This window comes from Schistocerca americana, chromosome 3 (genome assembly GCF_021461395.2).
Source record: "Schistocerca americana isolate TAMUIC-IGC-003095 chromosome 3, iqSchAmer2.1, whole genome shotgun sequence".
NCBI lineage: Eukaryota > Metazoa > Arthropoda > Insecta > Orthoptera > Acrididae > Schistocerca > Schistocerca americana.
The window spans coordinates 406,284,499-406,312,312 of NC_060121.1; the positions used below are offsets into that span (position 1 = coordinate 406,284,499).

The 27,814-nt window shown below is 41.6% G+C and overlaps 1 protein-coding gene and 1 non-coding gene across 2 annotated transcripts in view; both read left to right on the plus strand.

Annotated features, from left to right (window-relative positions):
- The window catches only part of LOC124607028 (zinc transporter ZIP13 homolog), a 195,475-nt gene that overhangs the window by 17,734 nt on the left and 149,927 nt on the right, over positions 1-27,814 (plus strand). The window lies entirely within an intron of this gene.
- On the plus strand, positions 22,922-23,045 carry LOC124608749. The gene has a single exon (XR_006979334.1). It is a non-coding gene; the product is annotated as a U4atac minor spliceosomal RNA (small nuclear RNA).

The window sequence follows — 27,814 nt, forward strand, 5'->3', positions numbered from 1 at the left end:
TCTTCCTGTTTCCCGACGATTATTTCCTGTAGGAAGTCATCCAGATTTTGTCTCGGGATCGTGTTGTTATGAAGAACACGGTCACAGTGCACTCTAACTGCTCGCTGGTCGACGTATACTGTCTTTTCCCGTTCCTTCAAGTACATTGTGTTGCGAGGCCAGACTATTTGGCGCTATAGTCACGCTGACCTCAGGCCATAAGAGACCCAACGTTCTGTGTACGTTTGGGAGACATCTGGCAACATACTCCCGCCTTTCATTCATTTCGGTCGAGGAGTTAATGCGTTACTTACAAGGGAACCTTCCCATCGCACCCCCCTCAGATAGTTGTAAGTTGGCACAGTGGATAGGCCTTGAAAAACTGAACACAGAACAATCGAGAAAACAGGAAGAAGTTGTCTGGAACTATGAAAAAATAAGCAAAATATACAAAGTGAGTAGTCCATGTGAAGATAGGCAACATCAAGGCTGATCTGAACTCGGGAGCGCCGTGGTCCCGTGGTTAGCGTGAGCAACTGTGGAACGAGAGATCCTTGGTTCAAGTCTCCCCTCAAGTGAAAATTTTTTATTTATTTTCGCAGTTATGACCTGTCCATTCGTTCATTTTGACGTCTCTGTTCACTGTAATAAGTTTAGTGTCTGTGTTTTGCGACCGCACCGCAAAACCGTGCGATTAGTAGACGAAAAGACGTGCCTCTCCAATGACAACCGAAAACAGTTGATCGCAAGGTCATAGGTCAACCGATTCCTCCACAGGAAAACACGTCAGATATATTTTATACGACACTGGTGAGGGCATGTGTGTCACATGACAGGAATATGTTGTCGACCCACCTAACTTGTACACTTGGCGAATGGGTAAAAAGATTCTTCTATATTGTCCGATTTAGATTTTCTTGTGGATGTGAGAATTACTCCCAAAAAAGTGATGAAAATATAAGAGTTTGTCACATAAACTGCAACAAATGAATCCAACAGTTTCACAGTCGCACACTTTTCCCTGTGCTCTGTCAAAACATATGTTTTTAACGTTTTCAAATTTTTCCGTGTGTAGACCGTCAAATCCTGCATATGTCTAAGCAAATCTGAACATGTCCTGGAATTTTGGAGAGCGCAGTTGATTATGTGTGAGTGCCTGAACTTTGATAATTGTCTGAAAATCAAAAATAAAATTTTACGCTCTAAGGAAGACTTGAACCAAGGATTTCTCGTTCCACAGCTGCTCACGCTAACCACGGAACCACGGCGCTCCTGAGCTCAGATTACCCTTGATGTTGCCTATCTTCCCATGGACTACTCAGTTTGTATATTTTGCTTATTTTTTTCATAGTTCCACACAACTTCTTCCTGTTTTCTCGATTGATCTGTGTTCAGTTTTTCAAGACCTATCCACTGTGCCAACTTACAACTAAATCTGAGGGGGGTGCGATGGGGAGGTTCCCTTGTTAGGTATCTCGTCCTTGAGTTTTGCAGAGCAGTATATTAGGACGGCATTCATGAGCACTTGAAAATAACTTATCGTAAAGGTTTTTCTAACCGTTATAGTTTCCGAGTGTTTCACCGACGAACGCACATTGAAAACTGACTGCTGTGCATGAATTGGGGAAGGTGGGGTGGAGGAGCTGCAATATTTTTCTGCTGCGAACATATTTTTCATTTATATTTGTTGGAACACTTGGCTCGCTACTTCTATCCAACATTCTTCTGCGTGATACCGCATTCAGATGTAAGCGTTCCCAGATGTGATAACTATCAACGACAGTAGCAGACTCGAGTACAAAGGCAGCGGTAATCGATATGACGTGTTACATTAGAAATCGATCTCCTGTTACGTTAGTTTCAAAGTCCTGTGCATACTGCACACATCCAGGGCCAACCGTAAGCGATTGCAGTGCAATTCAATAAATGAGTATAATATGCACACGGTTGGCTAAACTTTCGTTGACACAGATTATGGTCGCCGCAGAAGTGTGATGACAATGTGGCGCGCTTTTTAGGATGGGATAAGTGCAACTTCAAACGTCACCTTCTTTATTGTATGACTCCTCTGATTTTGGTGAAAGCTTTCTTTGTGGAAATTGCAATTCGAGTCCGTAGTTTCCAATACCGGAAATGCGCCCTCTGAGTAAGATAGATTCTAGTGGACTAATCTAATTTCATCTGCTGATGGCTCATTTCACCGGCAGTAGTCCATTCTCCTACGAGTGGTGATCACTAAGGGGCCAAAGCGGTGTTGTTTCACTTTCTTGGCTTCAAACAGTCGTGCGAAAACAATGCATTTGGCGAGAACGTAGTTTGTATACATTCCAAGATTTAATGCGCCGCTGCTCACGTCCCCGGAACCGGCGCGGCAAACCTGTTTGCGACGGTCATCCCGCTCTGATCGTGCGATCAGACAGGGCGGTTGCAGCGCTACCGACGATGTTGCGTAAGCGATCTCGTGCAGTTACATGTTGCTGATAGACACGCAATATCGCCCAGTAACAAACTAAAGTCGAGCGCCGATGCACTGAGAGCTGTGCTAGCGAGGACGGCTTAAGTAGCAAGCAAATTTTGATGAAAAGAAACTTTGAATGAACTTCTCTATATTTGTGCCTCGGTAAGATTAACACATCTCCGTTTATAAATCTTAGACGCGAAATAGAAGGGCAAGTGGCAAAATTCTCTGGCTGGCACAGAGATGGCGTTTATGCCATTGAAAAGTTGCTAATCGTTTTGGTAAGCTTCGCGCAATAATGTGAGTCAAACGTCATTTCGATCTGAGGAAAAGTTTCCTTTGTTCGCATTTTCAAATTAGCTCAGTTGTGAGTTTTTTTAAGTATAAAGTGGTATACCAAGTTGTCATAAGTCTTCCTTTTGAACAGTTTGTCTCTAGTGAAAATTCATTGAAAACTGATTAAGTGATATAACAAATTTGCTGATTTATTTTCAGCAGACAAGATATGGGAGAACGAATTCAGACGTGCTGTACTTCTCTTAACCCTAGTTTAGTAAACACTAGTAAAATTTAAGATTACAGATGGTACCATTTCGCGGATCCCACCAGTCTTAGATTGTCAGTATAGGGTGTAAAACAGGACTTTTGTATGTGACATCCGACTGAATCTTCGTGTCCCTTGTAGATTGTCAGTATAGGGTGTAAAACAGGACTTCCGTATGTGACATACCATTGGAGCTTCGTGCCCCCTGTAATTGTAGTTAATAGTGGATAACTATAAATTATGACTTCCTTTGAATAAAATATAGAATAGTAAAATTTATGATGGTTTAATAACAATGCAGTCACCCTCTGCCCCTTCAGTGTTTTAATGTTAAAGGCGTTCCATGTGAATGATGGTGTAAAACTCCAACAGACAACAGCACCGATGAAATGCACGGTATGATATTGTACCATTGGCGACTAACGGTGTATTAAATAGCTGGCGCCATGCAGATTGAACAAGAACTCTTTAACGACGAAATCTGTGAGGTTGTTCAGCAATAGTTTCTGTAATTTTGGTGCAAGGGACCAGCCATCTCCACTGCCTCGTTACATAATAACTGTGTTTCGTATGATTTATTACGCCACATTGTCTTTCTGTCTGTGTGACACTGAAAATATCCGTATAACAGTGGAGATATTGACGGTGGATGCTGCTTGTCTTACTGGGAAACGAACTTGCTCCATTCACTTTTTGTGTATTCTGATGTTCTGTGATTGTAATAACTGTGTACATTAAAGAAACCTAAAAGAATAAAAATTACAAATGGAAAGTAAGGAATCTTTGTGATTCATATTCTTTATGATTTATATTAATTTTGATATCTTTGAAGCTTTTGTAGACAACTCCCAGCGATATCTCTAAAGTATATCCAGTTCCCATACATATCTAGCAGTTACGAAGCATTGCCAGGTTCTCTGGTAGTTAATTTTGACTAAACAAAAACCTGAAGCTCGGTTGGAAAAAAATATACTAAAAGAGAAATTGAGATACACTCAAAATTGTAGAACTGTGATTCAGATTCTGTTGACAACAGTAATGACCACTTCACCCTTCGCTCTCAAGCTGTCATTCAGTATTTCGCAGTTCCGTCTCGGTTTTGTTTTTCTGGTAGTATTAAATTGTACGATAACAATGATACACGATATATATTTACTGACGATGTGCATGTCGACAGTGGGGTGGCAGCCACATCACAGTATTTTTGCATCTTTACACAGCCACTAATGAGAAAAGAGATCATCCCGTGATTGCATATTACAGACGATTTCATTGCTGTGAAAGTACTTTAAGATAAAAGAAAACAGTTGTGGTAACAAACCGAATAAAGCATAATTACGTTATCACTCTGTAACTGTCCACTTATGAATTCTGGTCTCTTACGCCAAAATACTGAGAAAATATTCCTGAACAATATTCTAAATTGTGTTGGCAGACCTTGTAATCATATCAGAAGAAACGTTTTGCCTGAAGAATTGGCCTGATAAAGCTTCTGCAGACTGTGTCTCGTACTTTTTAATTGCTGACAAGATAAATAATTCAACTGGTAAAGAATCCAACTGATTATATTTGCAGATTTGTTGTTTTGGATGGAACTCTGAACTGCCACTTTACTCCAAAAGCAAAATAACAAAGCAGAGAGAAGAAATAGTTTGTTTTGTACCAAAATGGAGATGTTGATTTCATTTGAGTTACTTGCCTTCCCGTGTTCTGTGTTAATAACGGCTTAGTAGACATCAATTTTTTTTACATTTGTTACAGTAAAAATCTGTCATCCACTGAGGTACCAATACACTTTGAATCATATATTACAAACAACCGATGTGTACTGAGTGAAGCACAGAATTCACGATGAAGAGCCTGTGCCAAGACTCATTATTTTACAGGAGGAAAGATTAGGAATTAACGTCACGTCTCTTTATGAACTGTTGCCTGATGCTCCTAGTAGAACACGTGACCAGTTCGAACCTAATTTCACCACGGTGTCAATATTCAGGGTACAGAGGCCTGTTACAACAATTGTGAGACAATGTATCTGACGAAAGGATGCAGTGGTTGTATGACATCCTTTCTAACCAAATCACTGCGTGCATCAGGTCTCACGAGGGGTAAATACCCTTTTGACAAAGGACCAGCAGTAAAGTCGTAAGTTTTGAATCGCTGGAATAAAACCTTATAACCTCCCACTGCCCGAAGTTTCATTTCATTTCATTCTCTTTTGATATTTAGCTTTTTTTGTCAGTGTGTCTGAATTTCAGGGAAAATAGTAATTATACTCGTTACTCCGTTCTGTAATTTCATTCACAGCTTGCGGTTTGTCCATTTGTGCTGTATCCACATCTAAAAGCAGCATTTCCTGTGAGGTTGGTAATAATTTTGTTGACTGTTGAACATGACTGAGAGGAGGCTAATACATCTACAGCTTTTCAAATATTTCGCTTATCACATTTATCATTAAGCAGTATAAGTTTATTCCACATTTGGGACGAATGCCTCCCACTGTAGACATTCTGTAAATTTCAAGTTACCTTTTTATTACTGTTTCTCCAGTTTCAAACATCTCTATTGAGACCCTTTCTCCTGGCGGTTTTCTTCTATTTTTTCATAATTTACTCGATTATAATTTATAGTGACGAAATGTCATATATTGCAGTAATTATTAGGTACAAGTTCATATGCGTATCTTGGAAAATTATGTCTTGATCACTTAGATATTAAAAGATTTATTGTAAGAGAGTTAAATACTTAGATGAGTAGAATAAGTAAATAACAGTGAGGGCGCTGTTAGCCCTGTTTTGATGTCACAAAATGGCTCTGAGCACTACGCGACTTAACTTCTGAGGTCATCAGTCGCCTAGAACCTAGAACTAATTAAACCTAACTAAACTAAGGACATCACACACATCCATGCACGAGGCAGGAGTCGAACCTGCGACCGTAGTTGATGTCACAGACACGGCTGCGTCTGGCAATCCACCAAACGAGTTGTCGCAGTACTCCAGACACGACACGTACTTGTACGGCCTGATTTTGGATGCTGGCAACAGCAGAAAAACATAAGTACTGAGAGATACTGTTGGGGTTGTTTCTAACAGACGATCCTTCTTAAATATTGGGGTTGGCGCATAAGTTCGTAGCCTTTATCCATACGTTCAAAAAGCACAACAGATGCACATAACAGAAACTTTGGTCGTCAGTAATATATTCTCCATCACTATATACTACAGTCTGCCAAAGCTGGGGCAACTTTTCGCTTGCGCGACTAAAAGTCACGTGGTTTTGATGCGAAGAACTCGTGTTCGGAACGCATTTTCATCGGGAAAGGAAGTTCCTTCGAGGTTGTCCGATAGAGAGCGGTAAAGGTGAAAATCTGAGAGCGCAAAGTTAGGTGAATAAGGCGGTTGAGGAATGACTTCCCAACCCATCTCCTGTATAGTATGTTTTGTCTGTTTTGTCAGCCTGGCAGAATGTAGGCGGACGTTATCGTGGAGTAGCATCATTTCACGCAGTGTTCTTGGCTATTGTTCTTGGACTGCATCTGTCAGACGCCTCAGTCGTTGACAATAAATGTCAGCGGTGATGGTTACACTGCAGGGAAGCAATTCCTAGGACACAGCACTGTCGCTGTTCTACCAGATGCATATCATTATCTTTTGTGGATGCGTGCAGGTCTTTCTTCAGAGAGCTGCTGCTTTATTTGGGCTCAACCATTCCTTCTTTTCCTTACGTTAGCATAAAGACGTAATTTATAGTCACCAGTAACGATACAGGATACAAATGGTCGGTGTTGTTCACGAGCCAGTTGATGACGATCAAGGAGTGATGCACATGTGGCCACCCGCTGATTTTTATTATTTTGGCTTAGCGGACGTGGTACCATACACCCGATTTTTGAACGTTCCTCATTGCGTACAACTGTTGCACGATGTTGGGATGATCACAGTTCGGAGTGGCCGAGCGGTTCTAAGCACTTCAGTCTCGAACCACGCGACCGCTACGATTGCAGGTTCGAATCCTGCCTCGGGCATGGATGTGTGTGAGGTCCTTACGTTGGTTAGGTTTAAGTAGTTCTAAGTTCTAGGGGACTGATGACCTCAAAGGTTAAGTCCCATAGTGCTCAGAGCCATTTGATCACAGTTCATCACATTGGCCAGTTCTCGAGTAACTGACGTAGATCAATGTGGATTATTGCATTTAGACGATCTCCATCGAACACCGAAAGTCTTCTTGAAAGTAAAGAGTCACTAATGTCAAAACGATCCTCCTTAAAACGAGAAAACCATTTTGTTGCCGTGCTCTGTCCAATGGCATAATCCCTACGCACAGCGCAAACGTTTCTGGTTGTCTCCGCTGCTGTTACTCTGCATTGAGCTCAAACAGAAGAATATGTCGGAAATGTTCAGATTTCTTCAATTGGCACTGCCATTTGGTAGCGTCCACAGCTCCAAATGAGAAAATGAGAATATGTGAACGCAAATAAGAACGGTGAACTACAATCAAAAAATTACAATCGATAAATAAACCCATAGCAACCGGAATACTAACATGCAAAACAAAAATGATACGAACTTATGCACAAGCCAAGTAATTCCCCATATTTGCCGAACCACACCGAAATCCTGGATCCAAGGACTTCATTGGCCACTATACATTAAACTCAAACAAAAAAGTAAAAGCGAGCTACACAATGGTTTCACCTCGTAACTTCTCATGGTAATGTTATCTGACGAAAAGCTGGTCGCTTACAGTTCATTTTACGATTTTACACCCGAGGTGTACTGTCGTTTGAAACGCAGCTTTCATGTCAGAAATTTGGAGTCGCTGACGTGGTCAGCAGGTACACTCACACGTGGTCAGCAGGTACACTCGCACGTGGTCTGAAGGTACTCACACGCCCAGCCGCATTCTTGAGCCAGCACATGGAAGTCGTCCAGTGGTCACTGGCCAGCAGCGCATTAGTAGAAGCCGAGTGACAATCGCTTCTTGCCTTTGTACGTCATGGGTTCTGCACCGTATCTCATCATTTGAAAATCTATTCACGTATTTTGATCCACTGCTTGAAGTGTAATCACTAGTATTGAAAACCACTGCAGCAACGGATTTCACCAGAGCGTACGATGTAGTGACATACCAACATTTATTATCGCCGAGAGCATTGAGGCAATCATCCAACCGTTCTTAGGCCTTTTGTAAGGGACTGAAGGCGTGATAATAGCATGAGGAGAGATTAGGACTGTAGAACGGGTGCTAGAGTAACTGCCACTTCACTTGTAACACCTGCGTTGCGATATTTGCGATGTGGGGGACGTGCGTTAGGAAGTTAGTATTCCCTGGCGCACCACTCCACAACGATGGTTTTCGACAGATATGCTGATCGATAAACTTTCTTCATTCTGCGATGGATGTCTACCGATGTTTGTCATTCGACAGCCACGAAAAGAACAGCCACACGTCGGTCCCGTTTGGACGCATTTGCTAATATCGTCGTCATAGTTTACATTTCCGTATTTACCGCACAGACTTCGAAAAAACTGCTCCCTTGTCTAGATGTCGGTGCTTACATGCCCGCAGCGGATTTCGTGGTACGTTGCTTATACGGTGCAGCAACGCTCTCAAACGGAAACCTCTTGATTGTCCCTTGTAATTATAACCCTTATGCGCTTTGCAGTTGACTTTTGTACTTGATTCGCGCTGCTTTAGCTGCACAGCCGAGTCATCTTTACGTCATTTGGTTGCAAAAGTATTTCCTGAAGCTTGGAGATAGCTCGCTTCTGGCTTCCTTTCTGTGCTGTACCGCAGTTACAAGACTATGTCATACGTCGTCGCAATGCTGGCGTTGGCTTGCAACAGCAGTTGTGCGATTTCCTTTGACACATGGATACTCAAGCCTTAGTTCATTGTATCAGGAAAAATTTCCTTTTTTCTGTTGATGGTGACCGGTTTCAGCTGTCGCAAACTTCATCTGGTTAAAATTAGTTAACTGATGATGGTTACCTTTTGGTAGTAACTGTGTCTCCTTGTACCATACTCCTCACTGGGCCTGGTTGATTTAATTTTGGTCACTTGATGAGTATGAGAACCGAAAGAGATTGTGATTTGGACTGTAACTATTTGTTTGTTTCTATACTACTATACGAAGACAAGTTGTTGCTTGACGTTGTTACCAAAAATCGCGAAAAGTACTTCAGATTTTTACGTGATACTCTAAGGAACACTGAATACATACAATATCCAAATATATATTTAATATATGAAGGGGAAATGTTACCAGAAATCCCTACACCTTCGTGGCCAAATTACTTGAAGTTTTTACACATTACTCTAATAAATGTTCGAAAAGACATATGCTATATATATTGGGAGGGGGGGGGAAATTGGACAAAGAGAGGGGTAAAAAAGAAATTAGGATGTGTATCCAATTCCCATACATTTGTAATAACTGTGTAGCATTGCAAGGTTCGCTAGATCATATATAAAGTAAAGAACGCTGAAATTCGAACATGTGCCAATTCCTAGTTTCATCAGATACTATGATGCACCATTAGAGAACTACTTTTCAAGAGTACATTCGTGATTATGTACTTTCATGTGGATGCTTTATGTGGAGAGTAAATTGTCACATTTTTTCTCCCTTACAAAATTGCTGAAGTAATGTTAGTGGAAGATGTTAGCTCTTTTTTTAGTAAGTGGATGCGATAGATCTTCTGACAGGATAGGGACAATTTTTTTCTGCAGTTAGAACGTTATTACTTTGCAGTTTTCTTGCTTGACAGGTATATCTTTGCCTATACTTTCCTTGCCATCATTTCGCCTATCGTATCCTATCCTATTCTATCCTTTCTTTTCCTTTCGCCACCCCTATCCTTTCTAGGAGTTCACAAGCGTAACAAAAAACTGTACTGAAAATATGTACAAAGCTAGTATAAAGAAGCCTCATGTACTTTAGAAGACAATGTGAGTTATTTTTTATTCATGGCTGTAATTTTCAGTTGTTGTAGTGCATATTTTTTTCAGCATAAAATTCAGTGCTCAGGTGAAAATTTATATTTCGACAAATTAATTTTTATTTTCAGAAACTTTGTATTGGTTTAGCAGATGTCCTCATCTTCTTCATAGAAGCAAAATGCCATGATATGTCCAGAAACGTACATATTGTATGTGATTATACTAAACACAGATTTACGATTTACAGTAACTAATCACCAGCACACCTGGCAGCACAACAGATACATAATTGTGATCTAGTTACTGTAAATTATCAATCTGTGTTTGCAATAATCACATACAATATGCACATTTCCGGACATATCACAGCATTATGCTTCTGTGAAGCAGATATTGACATCTGCTAAACCAATACTAAGCTTCTGAAGATGACAAATCAGTTAGTCGAAATCGGTGGAGCATGATAAAATTATATTTGCAACTGACGACTGAATTTTATCCGGAAAAAACAATGAGATTTGTATTTTTTCGTTGACAGTTCAAGGAGAATTAAATGTAGATGGAGCTAACTCTACAACTAGCTTATCACTTTCTAATCGAAAAATCGCATTCTGTAAGGAAGTGGACAGTCCTCTGCATTCTTGCTCGAAAATGTAATTTTTATTTTTAATGTTTCGATTCCCAGATATTGCACAGTTTAATTTAGATTTTTTATTAGCACTGGTTAGATATATCATCTGCGATTATTTTGAGGCTTTCTTTCTGGACATCACTGGTAGCCGTGACTTTAATTTGTCTTGTGTCCGATACGTTTCGGGAAATAATTAACATTGGCGTTATCTTCATTGCCGACTCAAATTGTAGTTATTTCTATATGTTAGTTGCTACAGCCTTGTGGAAACTTATCTGTAATGGAAAGCAATCTTACTTACAGAAATGTGATTGTCCTGTTATGCAGGAATTCACACATGGTAATCATCACCCACACAGCTCTCTTGCATACCTCAAAAACATTATATATATATATATATATATATATATATATATATATATATATATATGTTAGACAGAGTTTCGGCCGTGACCACTATCATTAACACGTTGTCTACGAAAGTTGACTCTGCTGGCAGCGATGTTACCAAATCGAGGAACCCGGGCAGCGCTAAAGAGACACATGTAGAGTCCAATTCCCGCACAAGGTTATAGTTCAGATTATCCCATGCATCGAGCACCCGACACCAAAGACGCTGTAATAGCATGTCTTGTGGGCTTTGTGGTAGTCTGTTACGACGCGGTTGGTAACAGGTCTAATATCATAACCACGTTGATCCAACCACTCCCAGTAGGGAAAGGAGCTCTGTCGCTCTCCCCCTTTCTCTCCCATTTCCATCAGAATAGCTAGACTTAATTAAATTGCTAACGAATAAGGAGTTACTAAGTACGCCGTTAATTTTTCTCTGACTTGTCCACTGTCTTATTTTTACTTGTGGGGAACATTCGCCAGACGGGTTAACGTGTCAGGATGAATGACAAGAAACACTAGCGTACCACGTTCGTCGTTACCTTGACAAACTGACTTAATCAGCAAAGCGCTCTTTGTTCGCCGCGAGACGTTGGCAGGAAGCCACTTGTCTTGGTGCTTGTCTGCACCCAAGTGGCGACTGAATTCCGCTCTAATACCGGTCCCCCTGTTATCACCTACAGCCGTTGGTTTTGTTATTCCGGAAGCGCTGACCGTTCCTGTCAGGGAGCACATACGAAGTAATCATTCTGATATTACTGTTCTAATCATTCTGATATTACTGTTCCAATTTGTAATTTTGTCGACGAACTGCGACGTGTCATCTAAATTCCGTCCAGATTAAAATAACATGTGGGATAGGTGTCACAGATCAGATGCCACGATTATGAACGCGTATACAGGAAGGTGGAGATAAGACTCAAATATGTATCCGGCAATCCTGGCTTATATTTCCCGTGATTTTTCTAAATCACTTCGGCCAAATTCCGGTATAGTATCTCGACAAGGCAGCGGCTGCGTTTTTCACGTGTACTTGTTCAGTCGAATTAGTGTTTCACCTCTAATAACCTCACTGTTGCCGTGTCATTAAACCATAAACCCTTTCTTCTGTATTTAAAAAAGTTAGAGTACATTGCACAACGATAAACACCAAGCACTCTACATAGCGTCTTTATAAGAATTTGTCTGATTTGCTGTAAACAATTATAGTTCTTTCTCACAGTTTCCTGAATCGCTGCAGGAAGTAGTCACTTTTCTTCCTTTTCAGCTGATTTCGTAATCCTTGCCAAATGTGAACAGTTGACCGCAGAGGAACCAGTGACAACGAATATGGTATAAGCTTAAGACATGTACAGTACTCCGATATGTGGTTCAGAGTAGACAAGACGGGTTGCTGACGCAACTACTTAGATCTGAAGATGATCCAGAGTGATCAAAACTAGTGATCTAATTAAAAATGTGCATCTGAGACGGAATAATATATGAGAATTACCTTAAATGTACAGTGTACTTAAGACTGATAGCTTTTGTACTGTAAAATAACTCTTACGTTTGGAAAGATGCATCTGATACTCTCTCGGGCGCAGTTTACTAAAATACGAACGATCTCTTCCGCAAATGAGTTTTGCGTGTTTAACAAGGTAGTCAATAGCGTAAAATGATTTCGTTGCACACCTGTTTCAGCCCTCAACGGAAGGGGCCACTGTTGATTTTGTGCAAAACTTCAAACACAGTACGCTAGTAGCAGGTTGCCAACTTCACTGTGATCTGCTAACAGTTGTGAACCGCAATCTTTAATAGAGTCCCCTGCCGTTATCAGTCGCCTAGGTGTTCTCTTCAAACATGACATCCACAAACTTAGACTAATGTAGTGGTTCAGTGTGACTGAGGACTTCTCATTCATCAACGGAAAAGTAGGGCAGAGGCAGATTGTGCTTGTGCAAAGATTGATAAATTGCAGAAAGAATCACAAACATAACAATAACTCTGGGAGACATAAAGCAATTAGACGAAAACTAAAGACGTTAATATCAGAGTAGAGCTTCGTAAACCAACTCGCAAACCAACGACCCGCAATCCGTTTCTTTCAAATATACAGAAAAGCCCATTGCAAGTTTGTGAGCAGGACGAAATTTGCAAAGGAAAATACCGCTATCTTGGACGAATGAAGTCGAGCCCTCATTTACTGGACGAACTGCACTGGTGAGTCGTTGGCAACTAAGAGACAGACAAAACCTAAAATTGAATAGTTTGTTAGACCATCTCCCCGTTGTTAATAGGCGATGACAACAGTTTCTTTCTGTGTTTTTGTCATGGAGAACGTGTGATCAACAGATACTACGCAAACCAATGACCGGAGTTTGCAGTTTTGCAGCTAAGCTCTCGGAGGAACAGGACTACGAACTCATCACAGTTGCTGACTTGCAACAGCCAACGAACTGATTATAGAGTAGAGGTGCGCAGGAGGTTTCCGTGAATTGTGACAGGACCAGCCACGTTGGTACCGTTCTCCATGCAAATGGACCAGTGCACGAAACACGCATACTACACACTGTGCGGCTACCCAGTGGCGTCATTTAATTCATATGGAAGGAAACCCGTTTATTGTAAGTTTATGTCTTTCAAAGTAGAAGTGTATCGACAGAAATCTATAAAAATGATTTGATGCAAACGTAGTTCGTTTTCTTCCTCAGCAAACAAACACATTGAGTGGAAAGTTCAATCGCTTCACCCGAACCCCATAGAGCACCCTCGTGATAATCTCAACACACATGGTTCTACTCACTAGCCCCCTTCGCCGAGAGCAGCTTTGCTGGAGCAATGCCGTTGACTTCCTGTGGACTTGAGAGAAACGTATATTACCGTAGCAAACGTGCCTTACTGATTTTACTGGTGCAGTACTAAACTGACGCATCCATTTTGTACCTTCTAAACGTGTTCAAAGTCGGAATCTAATTCACTTACCTGATCTATACTTTTGATTTACAAATAATAGACCTACTATATTTCGTGCAGGAAATGAAAAAAATCGTGACAGTAACAATAGTAATGATAATTATAAACATAGTTTTCAAACCATTCTCAATGAGGAGATGGCCAAATATAGGAATAGCAGGTGAACTAAAAGCGTGATCCGAAAGCAAACTATGAAGATTCTACTGGACTTAAGTGCTCATACTTAACTCTGTTGGCAGTTAAAGGAGGCACTTATGCTTGAACACTTCCAGAATACTTCGTCGAGTATTCGGACAGCGTAACTTGTTGTTTTTAAAATTATGTAAAAAGAATGAACCAATAGATAACAATAATAAGCAGTAACTGTTTTCGATATTATTTCTTTCACAGTGGCATTAGGAACGACCTCGAAATTAATCCGGAGTGGTTTGGGAAATTAAAATTTACTGGCTTTTTATTTCAAAACAATGTTTCCCTAATTTGCAGTTAATTGCAACGAGTTTCGATCACTAAAATTATAATTAAATTCACATAAAGGCGATCTTGCATAGAATGTTCGGAATCGCCCGCGCGTTTTTGATAGACTATTTTTTTTAGTTATCTTAGTAATGTGAAGAAACTCTTACTGCCGTTTATTTCCCGTGTTTGCTAATTAAAAACCATCGTCTTTTCCACGTAATGTAGCTAACAACGAATTCTTTCACGTAAGTAATTTAAGAAAACTACATGTTTGCCACTATGACCTTTGGCACATAAAATGTGTTAGCGGCAGTGTCGGCGGCATTCTGTTCCAAGTTTTCATACAAATACACTTAGTTGAACTTCAAACCATAGTAACCGGGGGCTATTTTTGTTTAATCTTCGATCGGTCGTGAAAAGGAAACCACAGTAAAAATAAAAAATGTTTTGTTTGCAGTATTTAGCTACACCTTCCAGCTACTTCTCTACATAGTTGCCGCTCTGACTTACTGTTAGACATTTTTCATGGCGTGGTACCATCGTTCAAATACCCATCTCATAAAAGCTGCCTACGATTTCCGCCAATTCCCGACGCTGATCTGTAACTCGTTGCCTGTGCCAAAATGCCGTCCTCAAAGCTAGCGTTTCATTGGGTCAATTAGGCGGAACCCCTGAACAAGCGCTTCACACTTGGCGGGACACACAATTGTTCTAGGTATCGCTACATGCTCACTGTGCACTCTGAACTGAAAAGTGCGACATGACGTGATACGCGTAGTAGAGATACTGTGCAACAGATATGCGCAAATCTCCACCGGATTTTCGCTGTGGTTTTAATTTCGCGACCTATTCAAGGTTGAAAAAAGAGCCGTACTTCGCTACACGGAATGATATACCTTGATGTAAGACAAGAACTATTGCCCTTATACTTTGTATGAGGATATGAATATTTGCAACGGATGCGTAAACCCCTTAATGGGTCACAAGAAAGTATATTGACTCGGTAATATTCGTTAGATTAAATAACAATCACGTTTTACAAATCCTACATCGGCTTTAACTATTTCATATTTACAATTTCTGTCAATTGGGGTGTCGGACAGACATCTGTATCAATATATTCAGATAACTGAAATGTGTACTTCCAAAGATTATACTTTAATAAATTATACATTTCATTTGTTGAAATCTCCATACAGTTGAACCTGATTTCTACATAACTCTGTTCTGCTTATGACTATTTATACGTAAAGTTTTGTCGGTCCCAGCAAAATACGAGTATAATTTAAAAACGTGTTAATTAAACCTTATATATACGTAATGCATATCTACGTAATTAAACCCTTATACGTAACTAATTACGGTGAAATGAATTGAGTTTTGCGTAGCTGTAAGGAGTATTGTTGTTTGAAAAGAAGCCCGTTCATATTTTCCCTAACTTGGTTGACTTGCGCAAGTACAGCGAACGGGCGGTTCCGCGATTTCAGACAAAGACACGGTTAACCAGAGCGGGCGGCATCCTGCATGGAAACAGACACTCCTGCTACTATTGTTTTCGATACGAGAAATCAGTCGAGAAATGAAAAATTGCTGGCTGAAGTTTATTATTTAACAGTGGATCTGTAATTCAGTCTCTTTCGATTTGCCATGGAGAACAGAAAAGGAAAAGTTTCACACTGGATAAGTAAGTAAAATTCATACGAGAGGTGGATGCTAAGCCTCACAAAACAAAATCTGAAATGCTTCAGACTTAGGAAATGTCTGTACAACACTATGCAGTCACCAGAAGAAGAACAGTATTCTGAACGACAAAACGCGCTTTCAAGGAGAAGGGGAGATATGTAGATTTGGAAAAGGCACTTTTTCCATGGTTCCAGAGAAAACAGGCCGCAACGCTACCGATCTGTGGCGGCATGCTGAAAGCAAAGGCGATAGATTCAGCTAGGACTATAAACATCACTGCTGATTTTCAAGGCTTCATCAGGATGTTTACAAGAATTCCAAGATCGTCATGAAATCACAGGGAGAATAATTTCAGGCGAATAGAAAGCTGTGGACGACGTCTCGAGGCAACACTGGGTGGACGAGGTTCTGCCGTGTATCGTAAGGGATTATCCACCTCAAAACATCTACAACTGTGACGAGTCCGGTCTAGTCTTCCTAGCAAAACTTAGCTGAAAAGGGTGACTCATGTCATGGAGGGAGGAAAAGTAAAATCGCGTGACAGTTCTTCTTGCCACAAATACAGATGGTTCTGACAAACTCCGCGCACTGGTGATAGAAAACCTAGAATCCGAAATGTATCAAAGGTGTAAAGGTGGGATACGAATCCAATAAAAATTCTTAGATGACTTTGATTTTAATGGAATAGTGGTTAAATAAAAGGCATATGAATGAAAGGGAAAAGAGGACTTTTCTTCTTATTGACCGATGTGCAGCACATTCACTCCAAATAATTCTGGTAAATGTTCGAGTGGATTTTCCCCTCCAAACTGTACCATTGTTATGCAACCGCTTGATTTGGGCATTATTGCAAGTTTCAAGGTGCATTATAGAAAAACTGGTTCAATATTTGATAGCATTGACGAATACAGGAAATGAAAATCTCTCCATTAACTTACTGCAAGCCGTGCAATTTATTTCAGCTGCCTGGCAGCTGGTGTCATCCTCCACTGTCAACATCTTGTTTGCGTAAAGCTGGTGCCGTAATGGAATAAACTGCAACTGATGATTATTTCGGTGGCGATTGTCAAATCGTGCCTAGTAATGAGCTAGCTCTACTGGAGGGTGCAGATTTGGGCAGTTCTGTACATTTTGATGAAAATCTTGCCGCGTGTGCGGGATCAAGAAGGTGGACCTGCTTCGGGTGACAGTTATGGAGATGATGACTTGAATCTCGATACAGCTAAACTGAGTGAAGTGAAGTGTTCAGTCAATCGATGTTTTCAGGCGCTACGTCAGTGCGAAAAATTGTAGTGAAAAAGCTCTGAATTCATTAATAAATTTGTAGGATGAAGTATATACACTTAACGCACGAAAAGTGAAACGAGCCAAATCATCTGATATCTTTAGGGCAAGATCATGTTCAGAATAATTTTTCACTTTAATATTAAAACTGTCTTGTTGGTACAGTTCGGTGTACCAAATTACAACACGATCTCTAATTTCTCTAAAGCGGAACCGAATAAATATTTTCTTTTAATGCTGCACTCAGTCTTCGTCGTTTTTAAAGTCTACCCATGTTGGCCCGTTGTATTTTTTTTCTCCTGTGAAATATATTATGTGTATTACTGTATATTTTTATCTGACTTAGAAGTAATTCTGAGTTAAAGCAATCTTTTCTCTTTCACGTGTTGTACGTATTAATCAGATTTAACTGTATTCATTGACGAAAAGACCCCAGTACATAATTTCGGTCCCTGTATCTCCCTTCACCGAGTGAAGTGGCGCAGTGGTTAAGCACACTGAACTCGCATTCGAAAATCCGTGTCCGGCCATGCTGTTTTAGGTTGTCCGTGATTTTCCAAAACCACTCCAGGCAGATGTTGGGATGGTTCCTCTGAAAGGGGACGGCCGGTTTCCTTCCACATCATCCTCCGAACATTCCGAGCGTATGCTCCGTCTCAAATGACCTCGATGTCGACGAGACGTTGAATCCTAAACTTTCTTCTTTCCTTCTCCTTTAAAGATCTCTGTGTCCCGCAGTTCTCAAAAAAAATGGTTCAAATGGCTCTGAGCACTATTTGACTTCTGAGGTCATCGGTCCCCTAGAACTTAGAACTACTTAAACCTAACTAATGTAAGGACATCACACACATCCATGCCCGAGGCAGGATTCGAACCTGCGACCGTAGCGGTCGCGCGGTTCCAGACTGTAGCGCCTAGAACCGCTCGGCCACTCCGGCCGGCCGCAATTCTCAGTTAGGATAGTGGCAGGTGGGGCGGATACGACTGGTTCTGTGTGTGGATCTCGTTAAAATCATTGTTTTCGCTATATTGATGATAATTATTAGGTTCGTGCATTAGTTCGTTGCGTTTTTGTTTTACTTGTTGGTACTCCGGTTGCTGTGGATTTACTTAACGACTGTCATGTTTTATTTGTAATTCACGATTGCTATTTGAGTTTACGTATTGTCATTTTGTCATTTAGAAATCTGTGGACACCAGAAAATAGAATGCCTAGTGGAAAAATCTGAACATTTCCGACATATTCTTCTCTTTGAGTTCAATACTGAGGTGACAGCAGCGGAGGCGGCCAGAAACATTTGCGCCGTGGATGAGTATAATTGGACAGAGTACCACAAGAAAATATTTTTCTCATTTTAAGGAGGGTCGTTTTGACATTAGTGACTCTGCACGTTTAGGAAGACCTTTGGGTTTTGATGAAAATCGTTTACAGTGTTAATCCGCAATGATTGGCAGTGTACTCGAGAACTGGCGAATGTGCCACATTTGCGTGAATGGGAAAGGTTCAAAAATCGGGTATATGGGTAACGCATGCTCTCAGTCAAAATCACAAAAATCAGTGGGTGATTATATATGCATCTCCGCTTGCTCGTCATCAATTGTCTCGTGAGCAACACAGACCATTCCAATCATGTGCCATTACTGGTGGCAAGAAATGGTGTTTGTATGGAAAATAAGGATATGGTCGAGCCGAAACAAAGAAGCAACTCCCAGCACAAAGATCTGCGCGCATTCACAAAAGATAATGTTACGCATCTGGGGAACAGCGACAGAATTACGAATTGCTTCCTCGAGGTGTACACATCAATGCTGATGTTTACTGTCAACAACTGAGACGTCCTGCAGACGCAGTCTAAAACCGACGACGAGGAAGACTGCGTGAAGTGATGCAACACCACCATAACGCCAGCCCGCATTCTGTCATACTGGGAAAAAAACACTATACATTATTAAGCATTATTAACTTGATCTTGCTCCCTCGGATGTTCATATATTCCGCTCTCTGTCGTACAACTTTCACGGAACTTCCTTTCCGATAAAAATGTCCTCCGAACATGGCTCGACGAGTTCTTCGCCTCAAAACCACGAGATTTCTACAGTCGTGGGAATAGTTACCCGAACGTTGTCAGACTGCTGTAAATAGTGAAAAAGAATATATTATTGATCACTGAAGTCTCTGGTATGTGGCTATGTTGTGTTTCTAAAATATATGGAATAACGCTGCGACCTTACGCACCATCTTCGTTCACAGTTGGACAGGCCGAAAGGGGTCACCACCCGTTTGCTGGTGGCACTGTGTCCGTTCTTTGTTCCATAGTACATAAGAGTTGCGAGACGGTTAAGTCCTACGCGGTGTCCCATGTTGATGGCGGCGACTGTTATCTGGTGACTGCCGTTGTCTGCCGGAGTATAATAGCCCCGTTAATTGTGTATACAGCAGCAAGCTGCCTGCTGGCTATTCGCTTCCATCCTCAAGATGTTCTTTATGTAGTCGCAACTTCGGACAATAACTGAAGCTTTCCTCCTGCGCACGTTACTGGAATGGGGAACTACGGGGTAAAGAATCTTAACACTGCTTCGACACCATATCTTGACTTTTAGGTTCGATGAGTACTGTTTTCATCTAATGAGCGTTAGTTAATAGAAGTATTTATTTGCACTCCTTTGCGTCGTTCGCCGTATTAAGTTGCTCTGTATTTTATAACGTTGGATACTTCGTGCGCATCGTTTGTCAGGGTGTATACAACCGGGAACTTTTTCATCCGGGGAATTTTTCATTGTTTTAGTTTTCAGTTATTTTTTTGTAATTTTGACTGGTAAGAACAGATACTCTACCAAAGGATATTACTGTGTCCCCGTACCGCAGATACTTCAACAATAAAACACAAACGAGAGAAAAAAATGAACATAAATTGCAAAGGAAATGCGCCATATACAACGACACACAGTGCTCATGCAAGCGCCTGCTAACAGCAAAATGTGTCAAAGGCTTTAGGAAGACTATGCAATGCTTCATAACAACAAATTGCCTCCGATGAGCGTGATGTCACAACCGTTTCCATTAGATTCGTTTTAGCAGTGCACATGCGCATGCGCAGTTGAGTCGCGTTTTAGTAGTAGATTCTCCCACTTCTGGCTACAGGAATGTGGCTATTGGCTGTGCAAGCAGTCGCAGCAAGCAGCTAGATGCTACCGGCAAAAGGGGGCGCCAAATTCATATTCTTATGGGGAAAAAAACTTGTTTCACAAAGCGCCTAGCATCCAGCACACGTTGGTCTATCGATTATTCATGATTTTGAAACGCATCCCTGTAGGTTTTTGAACATTTTTGAACACATTTTAAGTTGATTTCTGAATGAATCATAAGTTGATTTTTGAATGGGTGCGTAGTGTACTTGATGTCTCTGTCAGGAGAATCCTCGTCGCATCTAGAAATAAACTTTCCGCAGACAAAAGGGGACACGGGGGCTATACGAGCTGAGCAGAGTAAAGCCGAACGGATGAACGCCAATCGCCGTCTGATTATGTAGTTGATTGGGTTGCAAATGTTCAACGTTGTTATAGTTACTAGCGAAATCCATAGATTCAGACTACCAGAGTGGAAATAAACGACTAACAGGAATAACAGGTGAGAAAGATTACGTATTATCTTCTCGGTGTACCCAAGAAAATGAAATTTTGACAGAAAATTTTTGGCCAGAACGCTACTCTAGTAAGGACCAGTTGTATAGTCCCCGGCTAGCAGCCGCTGAAGTTCTATTCTGGAAGTAACACGGAAAACGTGTTGTACGAATATGTGACATCACCTAACCGGAGAATAATTGCGGGATAACTAAACCTGTGATTCTGGCAGGATTTGTGAAGTTAATCGGCGAACAAATTTTGACAATGGCAAGAATAGCTACAGAATTCTTTATGACAAGATTGTTTGTTAGAACGAGAAAAGAGAATAACGGGGACATCACACAAATATGGAAGAATAAGACGATTCCAAATTTGTATAAAAATTTCGTAATACTACTTTTCGATCTCGTGCTTGAGAAACTGGTTCGTATGAATGCAATGTGAAACTATTTCCTAACATAAAGCCGTTTGCTTGTAGTAGGCCTTATAGGCATTTGATATTGGTACTTCGTGAATTATATTCTTTCGTGTTATAAAAATGACTATTTGCGCCAAAACAGTCTCATTTATTTGCTGTGTGTTCCAAAATTGCTGCAATGTTAGAAAGGCCTATTTTGTTTTACCTAGCAGACAGTGACAAAATAGACGTAATCAGATCGAGAAACCACACCAGTCTTGGGTATTATTTGTATTAACAACTTTTTCAGTATTAGATAACATTTCGATTTTTCATGTAGCAAAGCGTTTGACGAACTTTGATGAAGTAATAGATTCTTTCGCAGAAAGGAAAGCACGCCATGTGAAGCTGTATCAAGATTAGAGAGAAAAAAAAAATGCTAGGAGCTAAGGATTGAAGAAATATGTACTTTCTTGCTTGTCTCTTGTCTTTATTGGTTTTATGTATCATATAGTTAATTTTATGTCCCACAAAACAGCAAGTTATTAGCTAGACAATAAAGAGTGCAAATTTTCTGAAGAGTTCTTGTTCTCCCGATTACAAATAATCCCATTCGCTATTAATTTCGAGATTTTTTTTTAAAGAGGGCAGGCTTTCAAACGGGGAGCAGGAGAGGCACCACAGGATATTTCAATTTCCACTGTCCTGTGTAGGTTTGATGGCACCCATTACAAAATATACGTGTTTCAATTCCACCGAGCGAAATAACGGTGACGTGCTATAGAAGAATGTTGTATGAAGAGGCGTGGCACTGCATTTTGGCACACTTAAGACCAAATAACATGTCTTACATTTTCTCGAACAGATATGTTTTATGTTTCAGAGTTTTCAGAAAGATGTGCGCTACAAGATGAACATATTTTTGAAAATTCGATTTTTTTTTAGTATTAACCCTGTTCACAAATATCGTAAATCCGGGGCTTACGCGCAGAGCAGTGTGAGTTATAGTGGGTAGTCTCCACGTGACCCGTTTTTGCTGTTTCCCCTTCGGATATCTGTGGCCGGGAGCTATCAAGTGAATTAAAATACATTCACATAATTACAGAAGGCTAAAATATGTTATTAGTTTCAGATTTTATTTTATTTCCACCTTTCTGACAGTCGAGCAGAACAATGAAGTTATTTTTGTCTGTTTGCTAAAGAAATTTGACTTTCATTAATCTTTTTCCGCAGAGGCAGTCAATGTATTTGAAACAGGCTAGTTTCAACTGTTTGCTGCATTTCAAGTGCACGTATGGCATTATGCTACAATAAAGAAATAAACATGATACAATACAGTACTGGTGCTCCAAGAAAATTTACATCCCGAAAACCACACTGAAAAGCTTAATATCAGGTCGAGGTCTACTTCATTGGAAATCTGGACATGCGAATGTGCATTTTAAGTATGCACTTTAAATGTGCACATTTTAGTATGCTTCACGAAATTCCGATGCTCTTGCAATATCCTCTGATGTCTTGTTTCTTTTCTGACATATGTATGATCTTTTAATATTTTACACGTACGTACATAAGGGCTTTGTCTGGGAGAGCAAAATGCCCAATGAACGTCTAGTGAGGGCATTGCTGCTAACACCCCCTACGTCATGGTAACTGCGCAAGAGCGGTTTCGCCGTTACTTGCGCTCTCTGGCTGCTGCTGAAACGAACCTATTTCTAACAGGTCGCAGGAAAATATTGCGAATGGTGGTTTGAAAAGCGTTACTTTCAAAGTAAATATCCTTTTACGTAAGTTGAACTATGTGCGAGAATGTACCACGAATTTCTTAAATCAAAGAGCTTTTGACTCTCATTTAAAAATCATTTCTTTGATGACGAGCCATTTAGAAGAATTTCGAACCCTGGAGATCAGACATTTATCTCATTATTAAAAATTTTACTGGCACATTGGTATACTATATCTTAAACTGTTACACGAGCAAAAAAGATCAACATCATATGCGATAGCTTAGCTTCTCTTGTAGCTTATTAATCTTAGGCGAGTCCAATTTTATATGTGAAAGCTTTTCTTTTCTTATAACAAAGCTAAGCATATTAATTTAAACTATTAACTTTTCCTGGTTGTGTGTTCGTGTTACTGAACAGTGATGTTGCTGTTGGTTGATTACATCACGTGTCCTATGCTCTGAATATCCGCTGTCATCGGCTGGCGAGATCACGTGACATGAGCTATGACTGGCTTAAAAAAGCGCATCGCAATCTCGATTTCAATGATTCGGAAGGTAACATGCCGTGTTCGGTGGAATTCCAATGTACACTTTCGTAATACGAAAATACGAAGCGTTCATGTTGGTGCACATAAAAGATATTTCTAAAACGTGTCTTTTCCTCTAAGTTTCGTTGTCTAAAGTGCCGGGAAATTCTACGCCTATGTATAAAACCATAACCATTCAAAGGATTGATAAGTTTTGCAGTTCCGAGGGAAAATATACTGTCGCTTAACTCAGAAAAAGTGTGTTTTCACCCGGGAGAAAGTGTATTTTTAACCGGGAAATCCGTTGCATAACACGATATGAACTGAACGTAAAACAGAAAATTCTTTTAATGTGCTCCTCTATTACAATCTCTTTCAAGAGTATGTCCTGACTGCTTTTGCACAGTCACCGTAAGTGACCCTAGATTTTATCGTCATTTGTTCGAACTGTTGATACCAACGTCGTGTAATTGTTCCGACTGTTTCATCGATCACATTTGTCAGTCCTTTTTGAACATTGTTGTAGCACGCAAAAATTTTTCCACGTGTGTACTTGAAACTGTGAAATCAAATGCAAGTCACGTGATGTGAGATGTGAACGCTTTAGTGACTAAGCCCAAATATTCAAACCCAAGAATTGCTACATTTCCACCATTCCGTGGAAACGATTGTAACATCGGTCTTGCCCCAAAGAAGTGTAATAGAACCTTTATGTGATCAAACGATTTATAGAGTCAGCAGCACTATGACGCATAAGGGACAGTCAACCGAAAACAAAACAGATCGAAAAAAGTAAATAAAATGTTGATTATTTCAAAAGTACTCGCCGTAGCTGTTGATGCATTTATCCCTCTGTGAGGAAAGACACTATGGAAAAATGTTTGCGGTTGCCTGCGGAGACATTATTGTACCCAGGCGTGCACCTCTTCGGCCAAAGCAAATCGACGGCAACGAATGTCTTTATTCAGGGCTCCAGAAGTATGGAAATCGCCTGAGGAGTGATCGGAACTTGACGGAGGATGTCTAAGGGCTTCCCACCAAACTTCTGCACCGTACTTGAAACAACCTTGGCAACATGCGGCCGGAATTACCCTGCACCAGAATGATGCGCGTATATATAGCGATTGGACAAAAATATGGCATGGAAAACCGTTGGCTATCAAAACAGGTTCCAATCATCTCCGAAAGAATAAATAAGGTCCCATGTAGTTTTCAAGGGAATCTCTTACCATTATTCCTGCAAAATAGTGGTAAGGTTAGGTGGCGATGTTCAGAGTAGACCAAAAAGACTCAGTAATATTGAGACCTGGTGACTGGTGGCCAGGGTAGGTACGACAGTTCATTTTCGAGCTCACAAAACCAGTCCCGTACGATGCGAGCAGTGTGAAAAGGGGCCCCGTCGTCTTGGAACTCACCAAAACCGTAGGGAAACAAACATTGTACCACGGGATTGAATTGACCAGCGGAAATGCTCACATTACCCCTGTCAGTAATGCAACCTTGCAGAGTACCCGTGGGACCCACGGAATAGTACGGTATGGCTACCCAAATCGTCACCGAACCGCCATGTTTCGCACATGGGACGTAAACTCAGCCAAAAGTTGGAAACAGTATGGAACAAGACTCATCCGATCAAATGACTTGCTTCAGTTGCTCCCTTAGTTCGGGTTTTATGGCTTCGACAGCACGTTTTCCTATTACGGGCATTTGCATCACTGATAAGCTTTCAACTTGCCTCGCATTTCCCAGCTCACGGATCTCCCTTCCCGTTATTTTGGTGCTGAGAAGGTTCGCGAGTGCGGCTTTCAGTTTTGCAGCGACTATTGCAGCTGTCGTCCCCTTAGTTTTCGTCACAATCCTCTTCAATGACTGTCCGTTACGATCACACAACACTCCCTTTCGTGAAAGGGAATACTATTCGAGAAGAGAACAGGACAGGGTTGTAGACTGTCCCCGACGTTACTTGCTCTGAACGTCCAACAAGTATTGAAGGAAACCAAGGAGAAGTTTGGAAAGCGAATTGCAATGCAGGGAGAAGAAATAAAACTTTGGTTTGAGAATAATATTGTAAATCTGACAGGAACGGTAAAGGATATGGCCGAGCGGTAAGATGAACATCAGCAAAATTAAGCCAAAGGATAATGGAATGTAGCCGAATTAAATCACCCTATGCTGGGGGAATTAGATTAGAAAATGAGACATTAAAAGTGGTAGATGACTGTTGCTATTTAGGCAAAGAAATAACTGATGTCCGGAATAGAGAGGATATACACTCCTGGAAATTGAAATAAGAACACCGTGAATTCATTGTCCCAGGAAGGGGAAACTTTATTGACACATTCCTGGGGTCAGATACATCACATGATCACACTGACAGAACCACAGGCACATAGACACAGGCAACAGAGCATGCACAATGTCGGCACTAGTACAGTGTATATCCACCTTTCGCAGCAATGTAGGCTGCTATTCTCCCATGGAGACGATCGTAGAGATGCTGGATGTAGTCCTGTGGAACGGCTTGCCATGCCATTTCCACCTGGCGCCTCAGTTGGACCAGCGTTCGTGCTGGACGTGCAGACCGCGTGAGACGACGCTTCATCCAGTCCCAAACATGCTCAATGGGGGACAGATCCGGAGATCTTGCTGGCCAGGGTAGTTGACTTACACCTTCTAGAGCACGTTGGGTGGCACGGGATACATGCGGACGTGCATTGTCCTGTTGGAACAGCAAGTTCCCTTGCCGGTCTAGGAATGGTAGAACGATGGGTTCGATGACGGTTTGGATGTACCGTGCACTATTCAGTGTCCCGTCGAAGATCACCAGTGGTGTACGGCCAGTGTAGGAGATCGCTCCCCACACCATGATGCCGGGTGTTGGCCCTGTGTGCCTCGGTCGTATGCAGTCCTGATTGTGGCGCTCACCTGCACGGCGCCAAACACGCATACGACCATCATTGGCACCAAGGCAGAAGCGACTCTCATCGCTGAAGACGACACGTCTCCATTCGTCCCTCCATTCACGCCTGTCGCGACACCACTGGAGGCGGGCTGCACGATGTTGGGGCGTGAGCGGAAGACGGCCTAACGGTGTGCGGGACCATAGCCCAGCTTCATGGAGACGGTTGCGAATGGTCCTCGCCAATACCCCAGGAGCAACAGTGTCCCTAATTTGTTGGGAAGTGGCGGTGCGGTCCCCTACGGCACTGCGTAGGATCCTACGGTCTTGGCGTGCATCCGTGCGTCGCTGCGGTCCGGTCCCAGGTCGACGGGCACGTGAACCTTCCGCCGACCACTGGCGACAACATCGATGTACTGTGGAGACCTCACGCCCCACGTGTTGAGCAATTCGGCGGTACGTCCACCCGGCCTCCCGCATGCCCACTATACGCCCTCGCTCAAAGTCCGTCAACTGCACATACGGTTCACGTCCACGCTGTCGCGGCATGCTACCAGTGTTAAAGACTGCGATGGAGCTCCGTATGCCACGGCAAACTGGCTGACACTGACTGCGGCGGTGCACAAATGCTGCGCAGCTAGCGCCATTCGACGGCCAACACCGCGGTTCCTGGTGTGTCCGCTGTGCCGTGCGTGTGATCATTGCTTGTACAGCCCTCTCGCAGTGTCCGGAGCAAGTATGGTGGGTCTGACACACCGGTGTCAATGTGTTCTTTTTTCCATTTCCAGGAGTGTAAATGATGCAGACTGGCTTTAGGGCGAAAGTCTTTCTGAAAAAGAGGGATTTGTTAACATGTAACTTTAAGTGCTAGGAAATCTTTTCTAAAGGTATTTAGAGTGTAGCCTTGTACGATGGTGGAACGTACGCGATAATCAGTTGAGACAAGAAGTGTAGTACGACCGATGACCTCAGCAGTTTGGTCCCATAAGACCTTACCTACCAAGAAGTGTAGTACAGCAGTAGCATTCTGATGATCAGGTGGATAGGTCAGATAACTAACGTGGTGGTAAGGGATCTGTTGATAGAACGCAGCCTAGTAAGGAATAGTTAATTTGGTAATGTAGGGAAGTGTGGAGGGGTAAAATTTAGAGGGAGACCAAGGCTTGGTTACAGTAAGCGCGTTCAAACTGATGTACGTAGCTGTAGTTACTCACAAATGAAGAGGCTTTCAAAGGTTAGTCTAGCGTGGAGAGGTTCATTCCTCGGACTGCAGGCAAGGACAACTGGCTGATTGGTGACATTTGACCTCTGGG